The sequence below is a fragment of the Lithobates pipiens genome, unplaced genomic scaffold, assembly GCF_037356315.1.
Source record: "Lithobates pipiens isolate NorthernLeopardFrog02 unplaced genomic scaffold, aLitPip1_a1.2 Scaffold_3, whole genome shotgun sequence".
Lineage (NCBI taxonomy): Eukaryota > Metazoa > Chordata > Amphibia > Anura > Ranidae > Lithobates > Lithobates pipiens.
The window spans coordinates 176,793,828-176,819,547 of record NW_027507790.1 but is presented as its reverse complement, the minus strand read 5'-3'; positions in this window follow the sequence as shown (position 1 = coordinate 176,819,547).

Below are 25,720 nucleotides of genomic sequence, written 5' to 3'. Positions count from 1 at the left end.
TCATAATTTTTTTAAGCTCAAACATTTGGCCCACGAAAACCTGCCTTTTTTTAGAAAAACGTGAAGATGGCGTGATGGAAGGTGGAGTGGAGGACAATTGTGAGGAGAGAGGAGAAGGAGAAGTAGAAGATGAGGCTGGACGGTGAGAGCCTGGAGTGTGGCTTTGTGTGTTCCCTTGCTCCCACTGGGCTTGGTGCTGGCAGCTCATGTGCCTTCTTAAAGCGGTCATCCCTGGGTGAGTGTTGGGCTTACCGCGACTTATGCATTGACTGCAAAGATTGCAGATGGCAACACTATTGTCAGCAGCGGACACCTTAAAAAAAGCCCACACTGTGGAGCCATGTTCCGGCGTCCTGGGAGGGCCAGATGTGACCATACATGGTTGATGCCTCGCTCCTGATACATTAGCAGTCTGCTTTGTCCCTCCTGTGCAATGTAAGTTCTTCCTGCTTCTCCTCCCTATCTGCTGGTCCATATCTCCCTCTGAACTCTCCTCCTCTTCGTCTCTTGTGGGCACCCACGTGACATCACTAGACACGTCATCATCAACATCACCTTCCCCACCGCTATAATTAGAGATGTCAGAGTAGGCAGCAACAGCGGGGACCAACCACCTCCTTGGGCTGATCTGGGTACTGTCGTCAGACTGCTGAGTGGCGGTTGTTGCTACCTCCTCTTCCTGATCCAATGCCAAGAGTGGCTGCGCATCGGTAATGTCTTGATATGGATCGGAAAATAATTCCTGTGACTCAAGCGGAAGGTATATGGTGGTGGTGTTGGTGGTAGTGTCTTTGGGGGTGCACACAGCAGAGAGTGAAGAAGAGAGTGCAGGTCGAGAGGATGAGGAGGGTGCAGAAGAGTAAGGCTGAGTGAGCCACTCAACCAAGTCTGGCGCGTCCTTTGACGTAATCGCACGCACCTTCTGCAATTTGCCACTTTGACTCAAGCCTGTTGCTCCTGCCCTAACCCTACCACCCCTGAGGAAGGGCCTGCCTCTTCCTCTGCCTGTCATTTTTTAAATGACCCTGTGACAAAAGTCTCTAGAGAAGTGCAGTATGTGTGTGGAAGAAGGTATATAACACCCCGCTTCAATCTGTCGTTTTTGGGGGCCACTGGTCTATCACACCAGTTATAATACTTTTTTTTTTATTGCATTTGTCACTCTTTGTAGTATCACTGCAGAACCGCTCAGCAGTCACAATGCTGCACAGTGGAAATGCGCTATACTATGCTTTCTATATGTGCAAGTATTTTATACGTGTATTACACACCTATATACTGCACACCAAACAGTACACCTATACCAGTCCTTAAAATGACCTTTGTGGACCTAGTAGCTAGTGATTTTCAGACTGTCCCTCAGTCCCTACACTGATAAAAGACTGCTGCAGAATAGGGCAGCAGTCAGCAGCAGCGCATCACAACCCTATATATTGTACACCTGTACCAGTCCTTACAAGGACCTTTGTGGACCTAGTAGCTAGTGATTTGCAGACTGTACCTCAGTCCCTACTCTGATAAAAGACTGCTGCAGAAACCAGCAGTAATATGCAGCACAGCCCTGCACCAGCACCCTATATATTGTACACCTATACCAGTCCTTAAAATGACCTTTGTGGACCTAGTAGCTAGTGATTTGCAGACTATCCCTCAGTCCCTACACTGATAAAAGACATCTGCAGAAACGAGCAGTAATCTGCAGCACAGCAATGCACCAGCACCCTATATATTGTACACCTATACCAGTCCTTACAAGGACCTTTGTGGACCTAGTAGCTAGTGATTTGCAGACTGCACCTCAGTCCCTACACTGATAAAAGACTGCTGCAGAAACCAGCAGTAATCTGCAGCACAGCCCTGCACCAGCACCCTATATATTGTACACCTATACCAGTCCTTAAAAGGACCTTTGTGGACCTAGTAGCTAGTGATTTGCAGACTGTACCTCAGTCCCTACTCTGATAAAAGACTGCTGCAGAAACCAGCAGTAATCTGCAGCACAGCCCTGCACCAGCACCCTATAAATTGTACACCTACACCAGTCCTTAAAAGGACCTCTGTGGACCTAGTAGCTAGTGATTGGCAGACTGTACCTCAGTCCCTACACTGATAAAAGACTGCTGCAGAAACCAGCAGTAATCTGCAGCACAGCCCTGCACCAGCACCCTATATATTGTACACCTATACCAGTCCTTAAAAGGACCTTTGTGGACCTAGTAGCTAGTGATTTGCAGACTGTACCTCAGTCTCTACTCTGATAAAAGACTGCTGCAGAAACCAGCAGTAATCTGCAGCACAGCCCTGCACCAGCACCCTATAAATTGTACACCTATACCAGTCCTTACAAGGACCTCTGTGGACCTAGTAGCTAGTGATTGGCAGACTGTACCTCAGTCCCTACACTGATAAAAGACTGCTGCAGAAACCAGCAGTAATCTGCAGCACAGCCCTGCTCCAGCACCCTATATATTGTACACCTATACCAGTCCTTAAAAGGACCTTTGTGGACCTAATAGTAATAGCTAGCTAGTGATTAAACTGACTGTCCCTGCTGCACACAGCGTCCTGTCCCTACACTGACAAAAGACAGGCTGCTGCAATCACCAGCACAGCAGTCCACTGAACCCTATATACTGTACTACACCTATACCAGTCCTTAAAAGGACTTTTGTGGACCTAATAGCTAGCGATTTGTGTCACTACAGTCTGTCCCTGCTCCACACAGCAACCTCTCCCTACACTGACATAAGACAGAATGTAAAATGGCCACCAGATCAGGTCTATTTATAAGGTAGGGGGTATGTCCAATTGTCCATGTGCTGAAATGTATCAATTGGCTGTCCTGTACCCCATGATGGATGTGTCATCATGGGTCAAAGTTCTTTCACACTGTAAACACATATGTCTGCCGGGCGAACAGCGGCAATAGTCCGCTGATCAGGCGAATCGTGAACACGCAAAATTCACCGCGAACCGACCGCCGGGCAAACAGTTTGGCCATCCCTAATACTAAACAATATACATATTCTCAATAAATAAACCATACCCATTAACTACTTAACCACTTCCCGACCGCCGCACGACGATGTCTGTCGACAGAATGGCACGGGCAGGCATAAGGGCTTACATGTACGTCCTTGCCTTCCCGCGGGTCGGGGGCCCGATCGGGCCCCCGCCCGGTGCCTGCGGCGGTCGGTATTCGTTCGGGAGCGATCCCGGATGAGGGGACGGCCATTCATTCATGGCCACCCCCTCGCGATCGCTCCCGACGAATAGAAATCCTTCGTCACATCACTTCCTCTCCTGTAATGTAAACACAGGAGAGGAAGTGATGTAATCTCTCCTCCGTGTCGGTATTTTTCGTTCCGACACCGAGGAGAGAGGATCGGTGAGTTGCACCAACACGACACTACACAGTAGAACATGCCAGGCACACTCACACCCCCCCGATCACCCCCCCAATTACCCCTGCCCCCCAGTCACAGTGACACCAATGTCATTTTTTTTTTTTTTTTTGCATTGGTGTCATTTGTGACTGTAATAACTGTTAGGGCAGTTAGGGTTAGCCCCCTTTAGTTCTAATGTACCCCCCTAACCCCCCCAATAAAGGTTTAACCCCGTGATCACCCCCCGTCGCCAGTGTCACTAAGGCTGGGTTCACATTGCAGCGGTTTATGAGAACGAATGTGATTCACACCGCACTGCAGTGCAAATCACATCCGATCTCTGCGATTCGAGTTCAGCCATACAGATAGTATGGCTGAATTCGCATCGCACCCGCTGCACCCGCCGCAAATTCGCACGGGACCCTTTTTTTGGCCCGCAGCAGAATCGGATCGCATGGGTGTTCACACCATGCGATCCGAGTTTGCAGATCGCACTGCGATATGCGAACTGATCTGGGGGTGTCATTAACATTTCACTGACACTCCCAGCAGTTCGCATAGGGCAGTGTGAACTGCCGCCGGGAGGCATGCAATGCCGGAACCCGCCGCGGATTCGTGGCGTTCCCGCATCGCTCCAGTGTGAACCCAGCCTAATAAGCGATCGTTTTTCTGATCGCTGTATTAGTGTCACAGGTGACGCTAGTTAGGCAGGTAGGTATTTAGGTTCGCCGCAGCTTTTTATAGCGCTAGGGACCCCCATATACTACCGCATAAAGCCCCCTGATTGCCCCCTAGTTAACCCTTTCACCAGTGATCACCATATAACTGTTACAGGTGACGCTGGTTGGTTAGTTATTTTTTTATATTTTCAGGGCACCCGCCATTTATTACCTAGTCTCACTAGTGTACCCCTAAATTTAGGGGTGTCTACTTTCCAAAATGGGGTCATTTGGGGGGGGTTTGTGCCATCTTGGCATTTTATGGCCTTCAAAACTGTAACGCCCTTAGAAAGCCTGAAGGCGGTGCTTGGTTTTCGGGGCCCCGTACGCGGCTAGGCTCCCAAAAAGTCCCACATATGTGGTATCCCCGTACTCAGGAGAAGCAGCAGAATTTATTTTGGGGTGTCATTTCACATTTGCCCATGGCATGCGTGAGCAATATATCATTTAGTGACAACTTTGTGAAAAAAAAAAAAAAAGTTTGTAATTTTCCTGCAACTTGTGGCAAAATATAAAATATTCCATGGACTCAAAATGCCTCTCAGCAAATAGCTTGGGGTGTCTACTTTCTAAAATGGGGTCATTTGTGGGGGTTTTGTGCCATCTTGGCATTTTATGGCCTTCAAAACTGTAATAGGTAGTGAGAAGTGAAATCAAAAATTTACGCCCTTAGAAAGCCTGAAGGCGGTGCTTGGTTTTCGGGGCCCCGTACGCGGCTAGGCTCCCAAAAAATCCCACATATGTGGTATCCCCGTACTCAGGAGAAGCAGCAGAATTTATTTTGGGGTGTCATTTCACATATGCCCATAGCATGTGTGAGCAATATATCATTTAGTGACAACTTTGTGTAAAAAAAAAAAAAAATTTTTTTTTTTGTCATTATTCAATCGCTTGAGGCAAAAAAATAAAATATTCAATGGGCTCAACATGCCACTTATCAATTTCCTTAGGGGGTCTACTTTCCAAAATGGGGTCATTTGGGGGGGTTTTGTACTGCCCTGCCATTTTAGCACCTCAAGAAATGAGATAGGCAGTCGTAAACTAAAAGCTGCGTAAATTCCAGAAAACGTACCTTAGTTTGTAGATGTGACAACTTTTGCGCAAACCAATAAATATACAATTATTGACTTTTTTTTTACCAAAGACATGTGGCTGAATACATTTTGGCCTAAATGTATGACTAAAATTAAGTTTATTGGATTTTTCTAATAACAAAAAGTTGAAAATATCATTTTTTTTCAAAATTTGCGGTCTTTTTACGTTTATATCGCAAAAAATAAAAATCGCAGAGGCAATCAAATACCATCAAAAGAAAGCTCTATTTGTGGGAAGAAAAGGACGCAAATTTTGTTTGGGTACAACATTGCATGACCACGCAATTACCAGTTAAAGCAGCGCAGTGCCAAATTGTAAAAAGACCTCTGGTCATTTACCAGCAAAATGGTCCGGTCTGAAAGTGGTTAAAATATGTTACCCCAACACTTCATATTCCTGATTGTGCCTGCTGTACCATGTACTTGTATGAGACAGTATCCTGTTCTCTTTGTATTGCTTCCTTTGTATGAAATCCCTGATGTTTCTCCCATTCCCTTTGCTTTTCTATTAAAAACTGACCACACTAAGCAGGAGAGCACATCCTAGTCAGTTTTTTAGCTATGCTAGGAACTCCGTGTGCTCTCCTCCAACAATCAGACTTGTCTTGACATGCTCTTCCTGCACAGGAATTCACTGCTTTTATTTTCTATGTACGCTAAAAATCCTAGAGTCCCTAGTCTATCTCAGGAGTGTGCAAGAGAGGGAGGCTACATTTCTAAATTTCTGTATGCAGTGGGTTGGGAACAAACGTAGCTACCCTCCAGAAGGAAGACAGTTCACAACACCAAAGAAAAAATTAATTTGACGATTTGGAGGAGACTGAGAGCAATAGAATGTACTTTTTAAAATTTATTTTTTATTTTATTAATTTTTTTTAGTTTAGAATACATACTTGAATAGAATCTCCTTTGTTTTAAACCAGAGTTTAGTGCCACTTTAACTGGCATGTAAATGTGTGTTAATCCAAAATGTTTGTTAACCCAGGTTAGTTCATTACAGGTGCAGAGTCAGGCCGCGTACACACGCGGGGACTGTTCGCTCAACTTTGTCCGCTGAACAGTGTTTCGGCGGACAGTCCGCTCGTGTGTGGGCTTTCAGCGGACAGTTTCAGCGGTCAGTCTGACGAACAAAGTTTTTCGGAAATTCCGAAAAACTGTCCGCTGAAATTTGGTTTGAGCGGACAGTCCGCCCGTGTGTAGGCTTGTTCGTCAAACTAAGTCTCGCGCATGCTCAGAAAGAATTTACACGCCGAAGGTTGCATTGCAGTGTATAGGACGTCGTTTTCTAGTCCCGTCGTACGTGCCGTTCACGTCATCGCGCACGGTTTCAGCGGACTGTTCGTTCGTCGTGTGTGGGCAAGTCCGTCCATGCTAATTTTGAGCGGACTGTCCGCTGAAACTGTTTGACGAACAAAGTTGAGCGAACAGTCCCCGCGTGTGTACGCGGCCTCAGTCATGATGTATCAGGGAAAAGAAACTATGTTCCTATAGCTAAGATACAATGTGAAACAAGCAAAATAGTATTCAGCTGCATGACATTAGAAATAAGTTTATACTTAGCTGATCACTCAAATACTGTAAAACAGCAAAACTTTATTAGCCGTAAAAAGCCTGTGGCTGGTTGTGGAACATTGTGCGACATTTTTGCTAGGTAATAATGTGTAATTTGTGTAGCAACTCCCTTCATTGATCTGATTTGTAAGGATTTAGCTGGAGTGGATTCAAAGGGAGGAGTACTGGAAACTGTGCTCACACCGTTGCAAGGTTTTGGTTGATTTCAAAGATAAGGGTACTAACAAATGTAAGGTTAAGCTGGCCATGCATGAATCGAAATTCAGCCTGTTAAGCAGGAACCATCTGAATCCATGTATATTTGTTCCCATCAGCAGGGCCTGTCCATCAAGGGTGCCCCCCCCCCCCCTAATCTCTATGTGCCCTGCCCCTAATCTCCATGCAGGGCACCGGATGCATAGATTTTTACAGGGATTTTTTTTTGGGGTGAAGCACATGATTAGAGCCGGAGGCTCTAGCTTCAAAAAGGGTGGGCTCGGGGCGAAGGCCAATCCGGACAGAAAGCAAATTTCCTGGGAGGAGAAGAGACCGGATTTTTTACTTTTTTTTAATTGGATGTGTTTTATAGCAGAAAGTAAAAAATATTGTTTTTTTCTTCAAAATTGTTGGCTTTTTTTGTTTAAAGTGCAAAAAATAAAAGCAGAGGTGATCAAATACTACCAAAGGTAAGCTCTATTTATGGTAAAAAAAAAAAATCGAATTTCTTCATCAATTTAGGCCAAAATGTATTCGGTTACATATTTTCGGTAAAAAAAAATCCCAATAAGTGTATATTGATTGGTTTGCACAATAGTTATAGCGTCTACAAACTATGAGATTCATTTATGGAAATCGGACACCTTACACTTGACACTTTTGAGAACCAATGACACCAATTTAGTGCTAAGGCTCAGTTTCCATTATTGCGACACCAAAATCACGCGATTGACAGTCCGACTTTGCAATGCGATTTCTGATGCAATGTCATATGACTCGTGAGAACCATAGGAGAACAAGTTGCACCGAAGTCAGAACAAAGTAGTACAAGAACCTTTTTTTTTGGAGTCGCACCAATTAGAACGGGGACCCTTGAAATACATGGATTTTGACTTGTCATGCGCTTCACATGTCATGTTGAACTTCAACTTGCCGTAGTGGAAACAGTGCAAACTTTTAGGCTCTGTCACTGTACTATTGACACTGGCAAGGAAGGGGTTAACATCTAGGGTGATTAAGGGGGTTAAATGTGTGGCTAACACGTGTTACTGTGTACTGTGTGAGGTGTTTTTACTAAGCAATGTGCTGTGCAGGAAGAAAAAAAAACACCACATTGCTGTTGTCAGAAAAGAGTCCTGTGTTTGTTTACCTACACAGGGCCCTCTTCGGTAATGTCTAGAGAGGATCGTCGAGTGCTGGAGACCAATCAGTGGCTGGCAGCTGCTGATGGGTTGATGCTACAGCCAATCACAGCACAGCCAGGCACTCTCTACCCTGGTGCATCGATCATGTAATAGGAGCGGCCACCCTGCCACAGTATATTTATGGTGGGTTGTCTGCAAGTGGTTAAAGGACCACTATTGTAAAAATAAATCCTATTCTGTAAAAGATAACAGTTGTAGGTACCCTTGACAGTTTTATTGTTTGTATAACCCCAATTCCAAAGTTGGGACGCTATATAAAATCTACATAGAATGCAATAAACCCATATTTTATTTCATAAAGAAAATAGATTTGGAAAAAATTTAAGAAAATAGAAAACATATGAAATGTTTAAACTGAGAAAATGTACCTGTAGCTAAGTGGGGCTGTAGTGGGGCTGTAGCATGGACACTGTGAGGAGCAGTCTGTGCCTACCAACCCAAGCCCTCACCACCACCCCTGCTCTCCTCTTCTTCCCTTGCTGCTGCCATCATGGACTCTTGTGATGTGTGCAGCTACAGGCTTACTCCTCTTCCTCCTCCTGCCACTGCAGAGTGAGATAAAGATTCTCCCCGCTCCTCCTGCCAAGCAGAAGAGGTGGACCAATCAAAAGAGATGGGAGGTGGATCATGGGACCTGTAGTTCCCTTAGAAGTGCTGCCCAATGGAAGTGATGGAGCTTGAAGTACAGCCCCCACCAATCCCTGCAGGAGAAGGAGGACTTTTTCCTGGGCAATTCATTGGAGGTCAGGGGAGAGCATAAGAACCTGCTACAGAGGTCTGTATCTACTTCTGGAAAGTAAGAGGCATGACCTGTGTTCCGAGGGACTAAGCCACTGTCAGCATATAGTTTGTGCTGTGCTGAGGACTGGAGTCACCCCAGGCAACCCAGAAATGAGCTTACATCTAACCAGAGGGACCACTATTGCTGTGTCGCTAAGTCTGGTCACAGGGCCTTCCGGCCATAACCTGTTGCTACTAGAAAGACTGAGCCTTTTAGGAACTGACTACACAGCTGCCTAATAGCCTTACTGCTGCCTGCAGGCTTAACTGGGACTGTTCTCATGTACACCAATAGTACATCTGGGCCCCAACACTAGCCAACTGAAGAGTTAGGAATGAAGGCTGCCCCTTTGAAGTTGCTTGCTTAGTTTAGGAGATACCTCTCAGGGAAAATTGCAGCAGACCCTAGCTCTTCTTTCAGGCCTCATGTTCCATTGCTGCTGCTGCTAAATGGATGTTTAGGAGCAGTTGGGCATTTTTTTCAAATGCTCCTGAACTTTCCTCTTATCAGTTTCTAGGCAGTTGAGTTTACAAACCTTTTTTGGAAAACACGTTGGGAGTTCAGAGGCATTTCAAGCGCCAAACGCTTCTAAACGTGTTTCATTTACAAGCATTTTTCATTTTTGAAAAAAAAAAAAAAAAAAAAAAAAAAAATAATATATATATATATATATATATATATATATATATATATATATATATATATATATATATATATATATATATATATATATTTATATATAATTTTTTTTTTTTCCAAACGCTTGTAAATGCAAACGCGCCATCTAAAAGCGGCAAAACGGTTGACTCCAGTCTAGTTGACTCCAGTCTAGTGGTACAGAACTCTATTCTACGTTACATGTACTTTGGCATAGTCATTGTACTGTCCAACAGACTGTGTCTGGACCCTCTGTATGTTATTTTATACTCAAACCAAAATTCATTCTTACTCATACCAATACACTGAGTATATACGAGAGAGCGCCCCCCTCCTTAACCGTACCAGGCCATATGTCCCCAACATGGGGAGGGTGCTTTGGAGTAGCCCCCCAAAGCATCTTGTTCCCATGTTGATGGGGTCAAGGGCTTCACCCCACAACCCCTGCCTATCTTCTATCATGTCGCCCGATGAGCCAAAGAAAGAAAAAAAAACCTGCAACAGCTCTGCCTCCATGGCTGAGGGTGGGGCCACTCGGTGACGTAAACTTTACGAGGCGTCAGAGGGGGCAGGGTCACCTGTTTATATCACAGAGTGGCCCTGCCCTCAGCTATTAAAGAATTGTCACCAAGAAGCGTCCCTCGGCGGGAGCATGCCATGGACGCAGAGCTGTTGTGGTTTTATTTTTATTTTTTTCAGCTCATCGGGCGATGTGATAGAAAATGAATGGACATTTTTAATTTTTTTATCTTTTAATAAAGGACTTGTCCCTAAGTGTCTCCAGTCTTTTTTACTTTCTTTTGTTGAATGGCAGGGGTAAAATGTACCCCGTTACCAATTCACATAGGGGGACCTGGATCTTGGGGTCTCCTTGTTAAAGGGGGCTTCCAGAGTCCGATAATCCCCCCGCCCGCATACTCCCACAACCAACGGGCAAAGGTTGGGTGGGGATGAGGCCTTTGTCCCCATTAACATGGGGACATGGTGCTTTGGGGAACTACTCCAAAGAACCCTCCCCATGTTGAGGGCATGTGGCCTGGTACAGTTCAGGAGGGAGGGGTGGGCCGCTCTCTTGTCACCCCCTCTTTTCCTGTGGCCTGCCAGGTTGCATGCTAGGATAAGGGTCTGGTTTGGATTTTGGGGAGACGCCTATGCCATTTTTTTTTATTTGGCGCAGGGTTTCCCCTAATTTGCATACCAGACCTGAAGGGCGTGGTATGGATTTTGGGGGGATCCCCACGCAATTTTTTGGGGTTCGGAGTTCCCCTTAATATTCATACCAGAACCAAAGGGCCTGGTAATTGACTGGGGGGGAACCCATGCCATTTGTTTTTCAATTCGTTTTTCATCTATTTTCCCGAGACCCGACAATTCATTACAGCCGCGATCAGTTTTAAATGTGTTTTTTTCCTTGAGAAATGTCATTTTGCTGTGGTACTGTTCTAAACATGGGGACAAGATGCCTTGGGGGGCTACTCCAAATTACCATGTGGCCTGGTATGGTTCAGGAGGGGGGGTGCTCTCACATCCCCTCCTCTTTTCCTGTGGACTGCCAGATGCTAAGATAAGGGTCTATTATGGAGTTTGGGGGGACCCTTACACCATTTTTTTTATAATTTGGCACAGGGTTTCCCTTAATTTCCATACCAGACCTGAAGGGCCTGGTAGGGATTTTGGGGGAACCCCCACTCAATTTTGTTTTTAATTTTTGATTTTTTTTTAATGAGTTTTATCTATATTGCTGAGACCTGACATTTCATTACAGCCGCAATCAGTTTTAAATTACTTTTTTCCCTTTTAGACATGTCATTTTGCTGCGGTATTGTTCTAAACACAGGAAAACGACGCCACTTACTATAGACACCCCCAGGCACGTTAGTTAAAAGAATATTTAATTTTTATTGTTCCACTTTAAGCATTATTACATTTACTGCTCCTGAAAAACCATCCAATTTTAAAACTTTTTTTTTTTTGCATTGATACATGTCCCCTGGGGCAGGACCCCAAATGCTTTTTATGACAATAATTTGCATATAAGCCTTTAAAATGAGCACTTTGATTCTTCATGTTAGTGTCCCATAGGCTTTCAAATTTGCCCCGAACACCGCATATTTTTCAGTATTCACCGAACAACTAAAGTTTGGCCCGAACTTATGCTCGGGCAGAAACCATTCACCCTTCCCTAGTCCTGAGTCTTCTTTGTCATATTTTTTGTTTCAATAAAAATATGACTGTCAGGAAAGGTTCCCTCCGCTGGTAATATCGATCATTTGGCGTGCAGTACTGAGATCCACCAGCAGGTGTCTCCTGGCAGTTTGGAGCTGTCAGAAGAGCTTTTCCCTGCTGAAATTATGTAATCTTTGGTCCGCAGTACTGGCGTCCACCAGCGGAGGGATCCTGGCAGTGTGGAGCAGGTATTACCTTCTGCAGTCAGGCGTCACATGACTGATAGCAGCCATTGTATAAATACCCGGCAAGTGCACACACACCTTGCCCTGGTATTGTCCTTGTGCCCTGACACCTGATTCCTGCATCCGGCCTCCTGAACCTGTTGCAACCTGATCCCTTTCTCCTTGTCCCCCCATCTGCTGACCTGTTTATGGGCCAGGCTTGACTACGATTCTGGTACTCCCTTTGGCTACATATGCTGGTTTGTTTGTTTATCTTCACTGTTTGGTTGTTTGGTTTGTTCATTCAGTTTGTATTGGTGGTGTGTTCACATTTATTTGCATTTACTCTAATAAACTAAGGCCCCTTTCACACTAACGTCCCGTTCAGGCCCGTCTGTCAGTTTTTCAGGCGGACCTGAACGGGTGCTCCATAGAGCTCTATGGAGCGTCGGATGTCAGCGGTGACATGTCCGCTGACATCCGACCCGCTCCGATCCGAAAAAGTGTGACGGAGGAAAAAGCTATTTTTCCATCCGTCTGCGGATCGGATCGGATGACGACGGGCACTGCGGTCCGTCGTCATCCGATCTCCCATAGGGGAGAGCGGCGCTGTGACAGGTCCGTCCCTGCACAGTGTGCGGAGACAGACCTGTCATCTCCCTGCTCAGCGGGGATCGGCGGAGTGATCCCCGCTGAGCAAACGGACATCCACGGGGCGGATCAGAACTGATCCGCCCCGTGTGAAAGGACCCTTACTTTCACCTATTTATGTCTGGTTCACTCTGTCGCACTCACATAGTTCTGGTCACTTCTAGTTTATGACAATGACAATGACAAAGCCAAACATTTTTCAATTGGCAAAAGGTCTGGACTACAGACAGGTCAGGTAAAGCACCCAGACTCTTCTACTCCAAAGCCATGCTGTTGCCATAGATGCAGTATGCAAATTAGCATTGTTTTGCTAAAATATGCAAGGCCTTCCCTGAAAAGACATGGGGGGGGGGGGGGGGGGGTTATTTACAAAAAGCAAATCCACTTTACACTGCAAGTGCACTTGCTCTAAATTTAAGGTGGTCGATCTGAAATGAGTGGAACCTCTGCTGATTTTATCATCCAATCATGTGCAAGCTAAAATGCTGTTTTTTACTTCCCTTGCATGTCCCCCTCGGATCTACAGCGGCTTTACTTCCAAGTGCACTTTCAAGTGCATTTGCAGTGCAAAATGGATTTTCCTTTAGTAAAAACAAAATAAAAGGTCTGCAGTCACCAGTGATGCACCTCCTTCCCTATATACATATACAAAAATAGGAGAATCGCCCTGGGACTTTAAATGAGGTGGTCACGGTTAGCCACTGAGTAACACGAGTAATGGTAGTATAAATGTTTATTAAAATAATTGTACATAACATAATAGTAAATAACTCCCATTGCCTGGATGGGAGCATATGCTGCTCTAAAAACTGGATATATCTTTGAGCATTTATTTTGCCTTTCTAAACGTGCAAGCTGTCCATTGCATATGCACTTATGCACCCTATACCATCAGAGATGCAGGCTTTTGAACTGAGCACTGATAACAAGCCAGAAGGTCCCTCTCCTTGTAAGTCTGGAGACCCCCATGGTTGCCAAAAAGATTGCCAAATTTTGATTAGTCTGACCACAGCACAGTTTTCCATTTTGCAACAGACCATTTTAAACGAGCTTTGGCCCAGAGAAGACAGCAACATTTCTGGATCATATTCAGATATGGCTTCTTCTTTGCATGATAAGGCTTTACATTGAATTTGGAAGTCTGAAAAGAACCAGTGATGTAGGAAACAGAAAAAAAGACATTATACAGTGCCTTCAAAAAGTATTCATACCCCTTGAAATGTTACACATTTTGTCATGTTACAACCAAAAACGTAAATGTATTTTATTGGGATTTTATGTGATAGACCAACTCAAAGTGGCACATAATTGTGATGTGGAAGGAAAATGATAAATGGTTTTCTTTACAAATAAATATCTGAAAAGTGTAGCATGCATTTGTATTCAACCCCCTTTACTCTGATACCCCTGACTAAAATCTAGTGGAACCAATTGCCTTCAGAAGTCACCTAATTAGTAAATAGAGTCCACCTGTGTGTAACTTAATCTCAGTATAAATACAGATGTTCTGTGAAGCCCTCAGAGGTTTGTTAGAGAACCCTAGTGAACAAACAACATCATGAAGGCCAAGGAACGCACCAGACATGTCAGGGATATAGTTGTGGAGCATTTTAAAGCAGTGTTAGGTTATAAAAAAAATTCCCAAGCTTTGAACATCTCACAGAGCACTGTTCAATCCATCATCCAAAAATGGAAAGTGTATGGCACAACTGCAAACCTACCAAGACATGGCTGTCCACCTAAATTGACAGGCTGGGCAAGGAGAGCATTAATCAGAGAAGCAGCGAAGAGACCCATGGTATCTCTGGAGGAGATGCAGAGATCGATAGCTCAGGTAGGAGATTCTGTCCACAGAACAACTATTAGTCGTGTGCTCCACAAATCTGGCCTTTATGAAAGAGTGGCAAGAAGAAAGTCATTGTTGAAAGAAAGCCATAATAAGTCCAGTTTGCTAGAAGCCACGTGGGGGGACACGGCAAATGTGGAAGAAGGTACTCTGATCAGATGAGACCAAAATTTAACTTTTTGGCCTAACCCAAAACGCTATCTGTGGCGGAAAACGAACACTGCTCATAACCCTGAACAAACCATCCCCACTGTGAAACATGATGGTGACAGCATCATGTTGTGGTGATGCCTTTCTTCAGCAGGAACAGGGAAGCTGGTCAGAGTTGAGGGGAAGATGGATGGAGCCAAATACAGGGCAATCTTAGAAGAAAATCTGTTAGAGACTGCAAAAGACTTGAGACTGGGGTGGAGTTTCACCTTTAAGCAGGACAAAGACCCTAAACATACAGCCAGAGCTACTATGGAATGGTTTAGATCAAAGCATATTCATAAAGAAATAAGAGCAAGATATTAGAAAATGAAAAATCCTACTCCCTCAGCGCTCACGGTAAAACATAAATTGTAGCTGCTGCTATATTAATCAAAAAGAACTCTAAAATGGAGCCCAAGACAGTCACCAAATGGTGAACCGCACTAAGACCCTAGCAGCGCTTTATTGTTTTTAAAACTTAAACATCCAACTGTAAGTTTAAATTTTAAATGTGATACAAAATATCAAACTGCACCCAGTAAGAAACCTTATAATATATACAATCAATTTCAAACCGAAAACGTAAATGGTATCACATATGCCAGAGACACAAAATATAGTCCAAAAAAAAGTGGCAAAAGTTGCTAGCAGATCATTCAGATTCACAGTAGTCCACCACCACACCTCCTGTGCAAATCCCTATAGGTTATGCACTTACCAGAAAACCCCAGAAGTGGCGATTCCCTATGGTGAGGTTCCCCAGGTACATCGAGTTTCTCCATTCCTTTGTATGTGCAAAATACCTGCTGGGAAAATGACTATTATACAGCTGATGAGATATATCCGATGCCTTGCTATACGTGAGAGCTAATGATACGATTGGTCTTCCGGTGATATGAGATGTGCTTTTAAACCAGGGTTTTCTGGTAAGTGCATAACCTATAGGGATTTGCACAGGAGGTGTGGTGGTGGACTACTGTGAATCTGAACGATCTGCTAGCAACTTTTGCCACTTTTTGACTTACAGCACTTTATATTGGCAGGATTTGTGCTGAATATGAACTATTATTCAATATACTAATGGACTATATTTTGTGTCTCTGGCATATGTGATACCATTTAAGTTTTCTGTTTGAAATTAATTGTATATATTATAAGGTTTCTTACTGGGCGCAGTTTGATATTTTGTATCACATTTTAAATTTAAACTTACAGTTGGATGTTTAAGTTTTAAAAGCAAAGCATATTCATGTGTTAGAATGGCTCAGACAAAGTTCAGACCTAAATCCGATTGAGAATCTGTGGCAAGACTTGCTGTTTACAGACACTCTCCATCCAATCTGACAGAGCTTGAACTATTTTGCATAGAAGAATGGGAAAAAATGTCACTCTCTAGATGTGCAAATGTAAAAACATATCCAAAAAGACTTTCAGCTATAATTGCAGCGAAAGGTGTTTCTACAAAGTATTGACTCAGGGGGGCTGAATGCAAATACACACCACACTTTTCAGATATTTATTTGTAAAAAATTCTGAAAATCATTTTTTCTTCCACAATTATGTCCCACTTTGTGTTCGTCTATCACATAAAATAATCAAATACATTTATTTTTTTGGTTATAACATGACAAAAATATGGAAAATTTCAAGGGGTGTGAATACTTTTCAAGGCACTGTATCAGGACCAATAGGGTAGTTATTCCTGCCCTGCCACTATTATGAGATAGATCGAGGAACTGCTGCGTTCACTGAGATGGATCAAACCAAATCCACTTAGTTATAACGTGAGGGTAGGTTGGTGTCGTGCTGTTCTGGTTTAAGGTATTACACGGGAGGGGATAGTTCCCTATATTTCTCACTCAACAAATATGAGTGGGAGAGATATTTGTCACTCAAAGATATGGGGGAGGGGTATTATCCCTTAACACAATATGAAACTCTTCCCCTCTAGCTAGAAGTGCATATAATATAGTTATATTTATATAAATTATCAGACACTGAAATAAACCCAGGCTATTAAAAAAAATGAAAAGTTTTTTTTTTTTTTTTAATTAGTAAACGCACTACAGGGGTCCCTGCACCTAGACCCCACACAAGAAATATAATACTTGTTTGACCAGAAAGGTAAGTTCAGTGTAATCGTGGTACACCAATACGAACAATATAGTCAGAAGAATTATCAGAAAAGTAAACGCACTGCAGAGCCAGCTAGGGTCAGCTAACTAAACATGCACCAGAATGGAAATATAAGCTTAGCTCCGTCACCTTCAGCAGACCCAGCAAGCAAAAAAGTGCTATGCACTTATCTCTCTAAAACTGAGCTATTAATATTTCCCCCCCACCCTTGCCCCCCTCCACGACTTTTCCACCAAAATCAATGCAACCATCAGTTCACAACTCTCCCCCAAGCTACATCACCAATCTTGTCTCCAAATATCACCCAAATCGTCCTCCGTTCTTCTCAATACCTCCTACTCTCAAGCTCTCTCATCTCCTCCTTTCATGCTCATCTCCAGGATTTCTCCAGAGCCTCTCCCATCCTCTGGAACTCGCTACCTCCACCTGTCCGGCTATCTCCTACTCTTGCTACCTTCAGGCGATCCCTGAAAACTCATCTCTTCAGGAAAGCCTATCACATCTCTAACTAATCTTTTACCACTTCCATCAGCTCATTGCCTACAGGTACAGCCTTTTGTACCACCTGCCCCACCCTATCAGATTGTAAGCTCTTCTGAGCAGGGCCCTCTTTATTGTATTGTAAATTTATTGTCTCCCTTTTATATTGTAAAGCGCTGCATAAACTGTTGGCGCTATATAAATCCTGTATAATAATAATATTAATGCACCATGAGCCAAATAGATATTTGTTACATTGCACAGTACTAATATCCGAGTTTGTTTAGGTAGTGGGTGATGGAAGAGGAGGAAATCAGTAATGGAACGTATATGCCATAGAAGGAGCGTGAATTTTGGGTTGATACCTTAAACATGTAACTGTCCTTATTGCATCAGTTGTGTATGCTCTGTTTCTGGTATGTAATCAAATTATTACTGATTATAATTTGTGCATATCTTCCAAGTGTCCCTCATTTGGAGGAACAGTCTCTCTTTTGGAATCAAGCCCCTCTGTCCTTCAGTACTCTTTAGTTGTCCTTCTTTTTTTGCATGTGTTATTATTAAATGCTGGGAAAAAACAAAAGTAGTGGTGGAATTTGTTTAACCAACCATTTTTTACATATTAATTATTCATGGTCCAATAAATTCTGGGCATGGCAGGGGTGTGGCCTATGCCTACATACTTTATGCTACATTGTGTCTTTCTTTCCCAATTTAGAAATTTGGGAGGCATGTTTGTGTTTGTGTATGGTGGTAGCACAAAGCCGTAATTTTGTATGAGCTAGTATCAATCATTTTGAATAGTAACCCTGACATTCTATATAATCTACTCAGTTGATTTTTTTTTTTTTTTTTTTTTTTTTTATAAATAGCTTTATAAAATCATGTGTAGCGCTTACCCCCGAAGGATTGGCTGAATTTTTCCTGGGCTTACCAATTACCTCCTCCAGCTTGTACTCGTTGCCCTTGTCTAGGGGTTCCCAGGGTTGATAACCCAGTAACTGTAGAGACCAACACTTGAATTCCTTGTTAGGGCCGGTTCACACTGCGGGCGATGCGAGGCGACACCGACTTTCCTCGCCGCGACCTGCCGCGACCTTAGCGGCGACTTGCAAATGACTTCTGTATAGAAGTCAATGCAAGTCGCCCCGAGGTCGCCCAAAAGTAGTACAGGAACCTTTTTTCTGAGTCGGAGCGACTCGAGTCGCTCCTCTCAAAACGGTTCCATTGTACAGAACGGGGGCGACTTGTCAGATCGCGGCGAGGCAAGTCGTGTCGCCTCGCATCGCCCGCAGTGTGAACCGGCCCTAAGGATTTTTATTTTGCATAAAACGGTTAAACAAACTCAGTCTCTAAGTTGGGAATAGAGGGTATCAGGGTAGAGTTTAGCTTAGGTGCTTGGAACTTCTGACTTCAATAAAAGTCTCTCTCTATGTACACGGTCCAGGGAAGAGTCGCTCGCAACTGGACTCCTTAACTGTTGGATAAATCCTTGCGTTTTGGGTTTAGCAGCCAACAGGTAATTCTAGCTTTTCAAAGTCTTTCACACAGACTTGGTTGGAAACTTTAAATCTTAGTTACAACTGGAAGGGTAGAGGTAGGAACTTTTCTTACTGTACCAGAATCTTTCAGCCGGTCCGGCGATACCGTAAGAATTGTGGATTCTGTCAATGTCTATGGCAGCTCTGCTTCCAGGCTCTTACTGAGCAGCCAGCCTTGTGTGTGGCTCTCTTACCGAAGAGTCCTCCCCTGGTTGCATGTAGAGTTGCTGGGTCTCTCCAAAACCCGAGACGGCACCGGAACGCCTTAGAATCCTCCTTCCAGTTACTGCGCCTACTAGCTAGCTAGTTCTGAGGCTCGGAAATAGATGGATCCGCACCCCAGGCCATGAGGGCCCCTGCGGGCTGGTCAGGAAGACCAGGACCACGGAGTCAGCAATAACTTCTGGAACGGAACCACGTGATTCCGGCACCTTAAATACCCCTTCCCGGATTACGCAGTGAGGCAAACTCCCACTGATTGGTTCCGAGATAGAGATTGGTACCCAATGCGTCCAACCAGACTGTGTTCTACAGCCTCTCACAGGTGTACAACCCCATCTATGACCAGGCAGAACTTCTATACAGCCCAGCCAAACTGATGCCAAAGTACAATTTAGTACAATAAGTCCCAAAACTCATTAAAGTTTTGAGCAAAAACTAAATTTAACAACGCGTACCCGTTAGGAGTACCGGCGCTACGCATTCAATTAGCAGAACTCCAGCCAAAAATACCAGGAGAAAAGATAGTTTATTAAAAGACAAAATACACATTTCTGCAAAATTGTACTTTTCTAGAGATTTCTCAAGCAGTAAATTTTTTTTTTTTTTTTTTCTGTCGCTAGATATGCTTTAGCTTGTTGGTCAGCATAATTCAAGTTACTTTCTCTGAACCCAGGTCGTTCTGAACAGGTTGACTGATTTGAAAGTGAAAAGAGATGCAGCGCTGTATCAAGCTCATCTCTCTATCACTCATTTCTCACCTCTTGTCAACCTATTTCTTGTCAGCACATTAATCGATTGGCTCCTTGAACTGATTTTTCTTTTGAATCTACAGCCCTGCTGTACAGGGACTGCAATACCTGGCCAAATTCTGGTAATTTTCCTGCTAACATTTAAACAATATATTATTGATGTATTAATGACTACAGAGCTGCATTATTCTGTCTTTGATTGTTGCCTATATTTCAGATTTAATGGTGTAATATATGTATTTAATATTTTGGAGTGAACAATAGTTTCTCTTCTCTCTTGTGTTTGTGAATAAGCGGTTTACAACTTTGAAATTGATGTTGGGGTTCTGAGAAAGCCATGTATAAATATTTAGTTGTTTACCCTACTACCTTCCTGGTAGTTGATGCCAGCTTTCTGTTGTCACTTGTTCTTATTGCTAGTTATCTACTTTGTTTAATGTCACCTCCTCTGTTTATTGTAACATTGTGTGGAAAGCTTGGCACTGCTCCATGTTTGCCAGCTCTGACTCAAGTTGAGCCATCAGTTCCATGCAAAGTTTGTAAAATAAAAAAGCCATCAGCACCAGGGCCGTCTTTAATATTGATTGGACCCTGGGAAAAAAAATGAATTTTGCTCTCCACCTGCTCAGAGAAATACAATGAACAGCAGCTAGACTCAAAATCCATTAACTCAATCAGATCAGGAAGTGATTGGTTTCCAGAGGTTACAGTGTTATTACCGCTCACTGACTGGTTGCTAGAGGTTACAGCACATATTACAGCTCACTAATTAGTTGCTAGAGGTTACAGCACATGATTTATGCTTTCTGATTGGTTGCTAGAGGTTACTGTACATCAATACTGTTCACTGATTGGTTGCTAGAGGCTACAGCACATCGTCTCCTCACTGCCTGCACACCATGGACTGGGGAGGTGAGGGGACCCATTAATAAACAGAAAACACATTGGGATCAGTGACAGTGCTGGAGGAAGGGAGGGTGTGATCAATGGCAATTTTTTACCTTCTACCAATATAAAGAGGAGTTTCAACACTGGCAACCATTGTAATAGGGGTTTACACTGACCACTAATGTAAGGAGGGATTTATACTGACCACCAATGTAATTCATACTTGCCACTAGTGTGAATGAAAGGATTCTACACCAATATATTGAGAAAATTTACACTGACCACCAATGTAACTGAGACATTTAGCCCGAGTTCACATTTGTGTGTGTTGGGAATGCATGCAGAATCGCTTTCCTGACACCACAGGAATGTGGTGCAGATACACAGCAGTGCCATTAATTGTTTTTGTGTGATTTTGAAAAAGGGTTTGGGACTTTCTTCCGCAATTGTAGCGCAAAGAGCAGTCCATTGAAATAAATGGGCTGCCCTACATGTGACCTACATCTTTATCCACCCTGTAAGTACACCCTTGCATCCTAAAACCAATGCTAACCTCTGCAGCCCAAACCTCCCCCATAATCACCACTCCATTTCCCCTCTCCTTTAACTCTACCTGCCTCCTCTGCTCATCTTTGTACCCACATTCCTTACCTCCATATATCCCCTTCCTTGCTCACCTGTGCACCCCAAACTGTAATGTAATTCCTTCTCTGCATACCCCACACACACACACACACACACACACACACACACACACACACACACACACACACACACACACACACACACACACACACACTAATTTGCTTACCTTTGCAGAACAAGTTGATGGTAGGCTTAATTAACACGGTTGTAGGCAGGAATTTCAAGCATGCCCCTTAATCTCCCCAGTAGGCCGCATTCAGTATAGGTGATGGTGGATATGACCTTAGGGGGGGCGTGATATACACATGAATACCACCTCTATTTACATATAAATGCTGCCGGTCCCCCCTTTTTTTTTTTTTAACATATGAATGCCATCGCTATTAACGTATAAATGCCTGTATTGACGTGTAAACACAGGGTCTGCAGGTGAGACATCTGTAATCCATAACAATAGGGCAGAGCTGGGCAGCATTAGTAATAGAATTTCACACTGAGATATCAGGACACAACACAGAACTAAAAACTCCAGGGACAAAGGAATTTAAACTGATATAGCTGGCAAGTATGAGGCAGCTGATTTGGGACCCCCAACAGGTCTTTAGTAAGAGGCATAGTTCGTTTTTTGAAGTTGTAATTTTTTCCCACAATTCTTTGCAAAATGAATTTTTTTTTTTCACACCAAATTGTCATTATAACAGGTTATTTTTTTCACATGGGATATACATTCCACAAATGACACCCCAAAATATATTCTGCTACTCCTCCTGAGTATGGCGATACCACAGGTGTGAGACTTTTACACAGCCTGGCCACATACAGAGGCCCAACATCGAAGTAGCACATTCAGGCGTTCTAGGAGCATAAATTGCATATCTAATCTCTCAACCACCTATTACACTTTTGAAGGCCCTGGAGCACCATGACAATGGAAACACCCACAAAGTGACTCCATTTTGGAAAGCAAACACCCCAACATATAAGCTATGAGGCATAATTACTTAAAAACACTTAAAGAGGGATTCCGCCAAAAAAAAAAAATATTAAAAGCCAGCAGCTATAAATACTACAGCTGCTGACTTTTAATAAATGGACACTCACCTGTCCCGTGTTCCAGCGATGCCGGCAGCCGAGGCCAATCGACCGCTCGGGCCTCGGCTGCTGCCGCCACCATTCTAGGTGAGGGAATCAGGAAGTGAAGCGAATCGGCTTCACTTCCCGGTTCCCTACTGCGCATGCGCGAGCCGCACCGCGCAATAGGAAATCTCCGCGCTGTCACTGGGACCCGTGCGTGTCCCAGCAGACAGCGCGGCAGGGCAGGAAATGGCGTAGACTCCCGTGGGAGTCTATGCCCGGAAGTGGGTGAAAATACCTGTCTTTGACAGGTATCTCCACCCCCCTCCCCCCTGAAAGGTGTCAATTGTGACACCGGAGGGGGGGGGGTTCCGATCAGCGGAGATTCCACTTTAGGGTGGAATCCCGCTTTAATGCTATCGCCAAATTTCTTCATCTCTAGTGGGCAGATTCAATCATGAATTCTACTCACTTGTAGATGAAGCTTTCCAGGAGGGAGCCATTACCAAAGATACATGGGATTATATTCCAATCCAGACACCCCCGTTTGCCTACTATGTACGCCTTGCCGAAGGTGCACGAGAACTTGCATAATCCTCCTGGTAGGCCTATTATTTCTGGAAACGGATGTATCACAGAAGGCGTTAGTCAAATTATCGATCAGTACCATAGATCTCATCTCATGGATTTGCCCTCATGCAAAAAGGAAACAATCCATCTCCTAAAATTATAGAAGAATTGATCATCCCCCAATCAGCTGTTCTGGTGACGATCGATGTAGAATTATTGTATAACGGTATTCCCCATGATCTGGGCATTGCAGCAATTAATCGAGTTCTAAAGCAACGGTCTACTTTAGATTGGAAGTTCAATCTCATTGTTTTACGTATGTTGGACTTTTTATTTATTTATTTTTTAACGATAATGTTTATTTATTTTGTAAAGAGAAACAAATAAAACAACAGATACAGTGGAACATTCTCAGCATTACACATATGCGGTACAAATATTGTCATAGGTAGCTTATCATTGTATTCTAGAGTGACGTTGCGTTGCCCAAGGGCCCACCAGGTCATGCCTAGGAGTAGCAGGGTTAATAGACGGGGGGGCCCATTGGTTAAGTACTTATCTCGGTCATCCTATTGAAGGATATTAGCAGATATTAAGAGGTGGGGGGGGGCTCCTCATTGTCATTTCACTATCTCGCTGGGTTCTGAGCGTTCAGTGCCTGACTCCAAACCTAGTCTAAACTCAAGCTCCTTCTTTCAATCCATGCCGCCCATATTTTATCATTTTTTGAGACAGTAGCTTCCTGCATAAGTTCATTTATATAGGGGAAGAGCTGTGTCTACTAATGATCTCCATTGTTGCACTGATGAGGGGGTTGGGTCTTCCCATTTCAGAAGTATCCCTTTCCTGGCGTAGAAGGCTGTGTAAAACACAAACAATTTCTTGGATTGGGTGGTTTCGAGTGTGTCAACAATACCTAAGAGTAGAGGGAGTGGGACATGTAGCTTGCTTATCGAGTTGATATCTGTGAGTACTCCATCCCAGAAAGACTGAATGTGCTGGCAGGACCACATGACATGTATAAATGATCCTATTTCGGTACTACATTTGGGGCATAGTGGGCTGCATGTAAGATAGATTCTGGCTAGACATTCCGGGGTGTAGTAAACTCGGCGTAAAAACTTGAGTTGGGTGAACCTATCCCTCGCCGAGACCATGAGGGGAAGGTATTGCTGGATCCCCTCCTCCCAATCATCATCATCCGCGAGGGCTGGCACATCCGTCTGCCACCTGGAAAACAGCTGGGTCACTTTTAGAGGTGTCCAGCCCAGCCAACTCATAATGGAGAACCAATAGTGTTTTCCTGTCTTCTCCCAAGCTCAGCATATGTTCAATCTTATTAGTCACTAGGTTAGCAGGGCTAGGAAACTGAGCTCGGTAAGAGAAGCCTGTAGCTGAGGAGTGCAAAGAGGTGGGCGAAGGGCTGGCATGACATTGTGACAGGGGAACGAGGATTGGTAAGTGTTAGGTGGAGTAGGATTGGTGTCAGACTTCCACTTACCAGACCAGTGAGTCCACTTGGGCAGAGGGTGGTCTCCCGTACGTGTCCGACTTACAACCCCTGGTAGAGTAGACAGGTGGCTGAGAGTGCGGAGTGGTATGAGAGCCTATGATGAGGGCCCAGGAGCTGGAAGCAGGAGAAACCCCGAAGCAGCAGGTGAGTAGGCTGTAACACAGGCAATTGGGGTGCGGAGCAGGGGCTGAGCAGGCGGGTCCGGGTACAGGCAGGATTCGGCAACAGGCGGGCAGCAACGGTACAATAGGAACAGGCAGGAGCAAGGTCAGAACAGGCCGAGGTCAGGTGCAGGCGGAGATCAGGGGTGTCCAAGAGCAAGCCGGGTCGTCAGGAGATCGGAGATACAGGAATGCAGATACAGGCAACGGAGCAGGGACCGGGGGAGCTGATGATCAGGCAGCACTTGAGTGGAGTATGCGGCAGACCTAAATAGGCCGACTGGTTCCAAACACTGCGCACGTGCGCGCGTCAACGCACGCATATGCGCACCCGCACGAGCGCCAGCACGCACACCAGTGCCACCAGGAGTGCACACAACAGCGCGCACCAGCGCTAACAGGAGCGCGCACACACGCACACCGGTACGCACCAGGAACACGCGCGCCAGCACGCACTGTCACACATCGACGCACACCAGCATGGCCAGCACCACGACCAACCAGGTAACTTCTCTGACAGTGCCCCCTCCTTAAGGGCAGACTCCGGCTGCCCAATTGGGCCACTCTGGAAGCATGGCGGTTCTTGAAAGCCTGTAAAAGTTCCTGAGCATGCTCTCGGGCTCCCAGGCGTTGTCCTTAGGGCCATACCCTTTCCATTTAATGAGGTATTGAATTACGTTACCCTTCTTTCTGCAATCGAGAATTGCTTCGACTTCAAACTCCTCTTCGTTGTCAATTATGACAGGTTCAGGTGGGCCGGTAGTGCGGGCAGCAAAGGGGTTTGGGGTAACTGGTTTCAGTAAGGTCACATGAAAGACCGGGTGCACTTTAAGAGAGTCAGGTAGATCAAGTTCATAGGTGACGTCATTTATTTTTCTCTTCACTGTGAAGGGACCCATGAATTTAGGGCCTAATTTCCTAGAGGGACAGGCCATTTCAGGTTAACTGTGGACAACCACACTTGGTTGCCGGGCTCCAGGATAAGTTCTCCACGTCTCTTCTTATCATACATCTTTTTATAGTACTCCTGAGACTTGGCCATAGTCTCCCTTA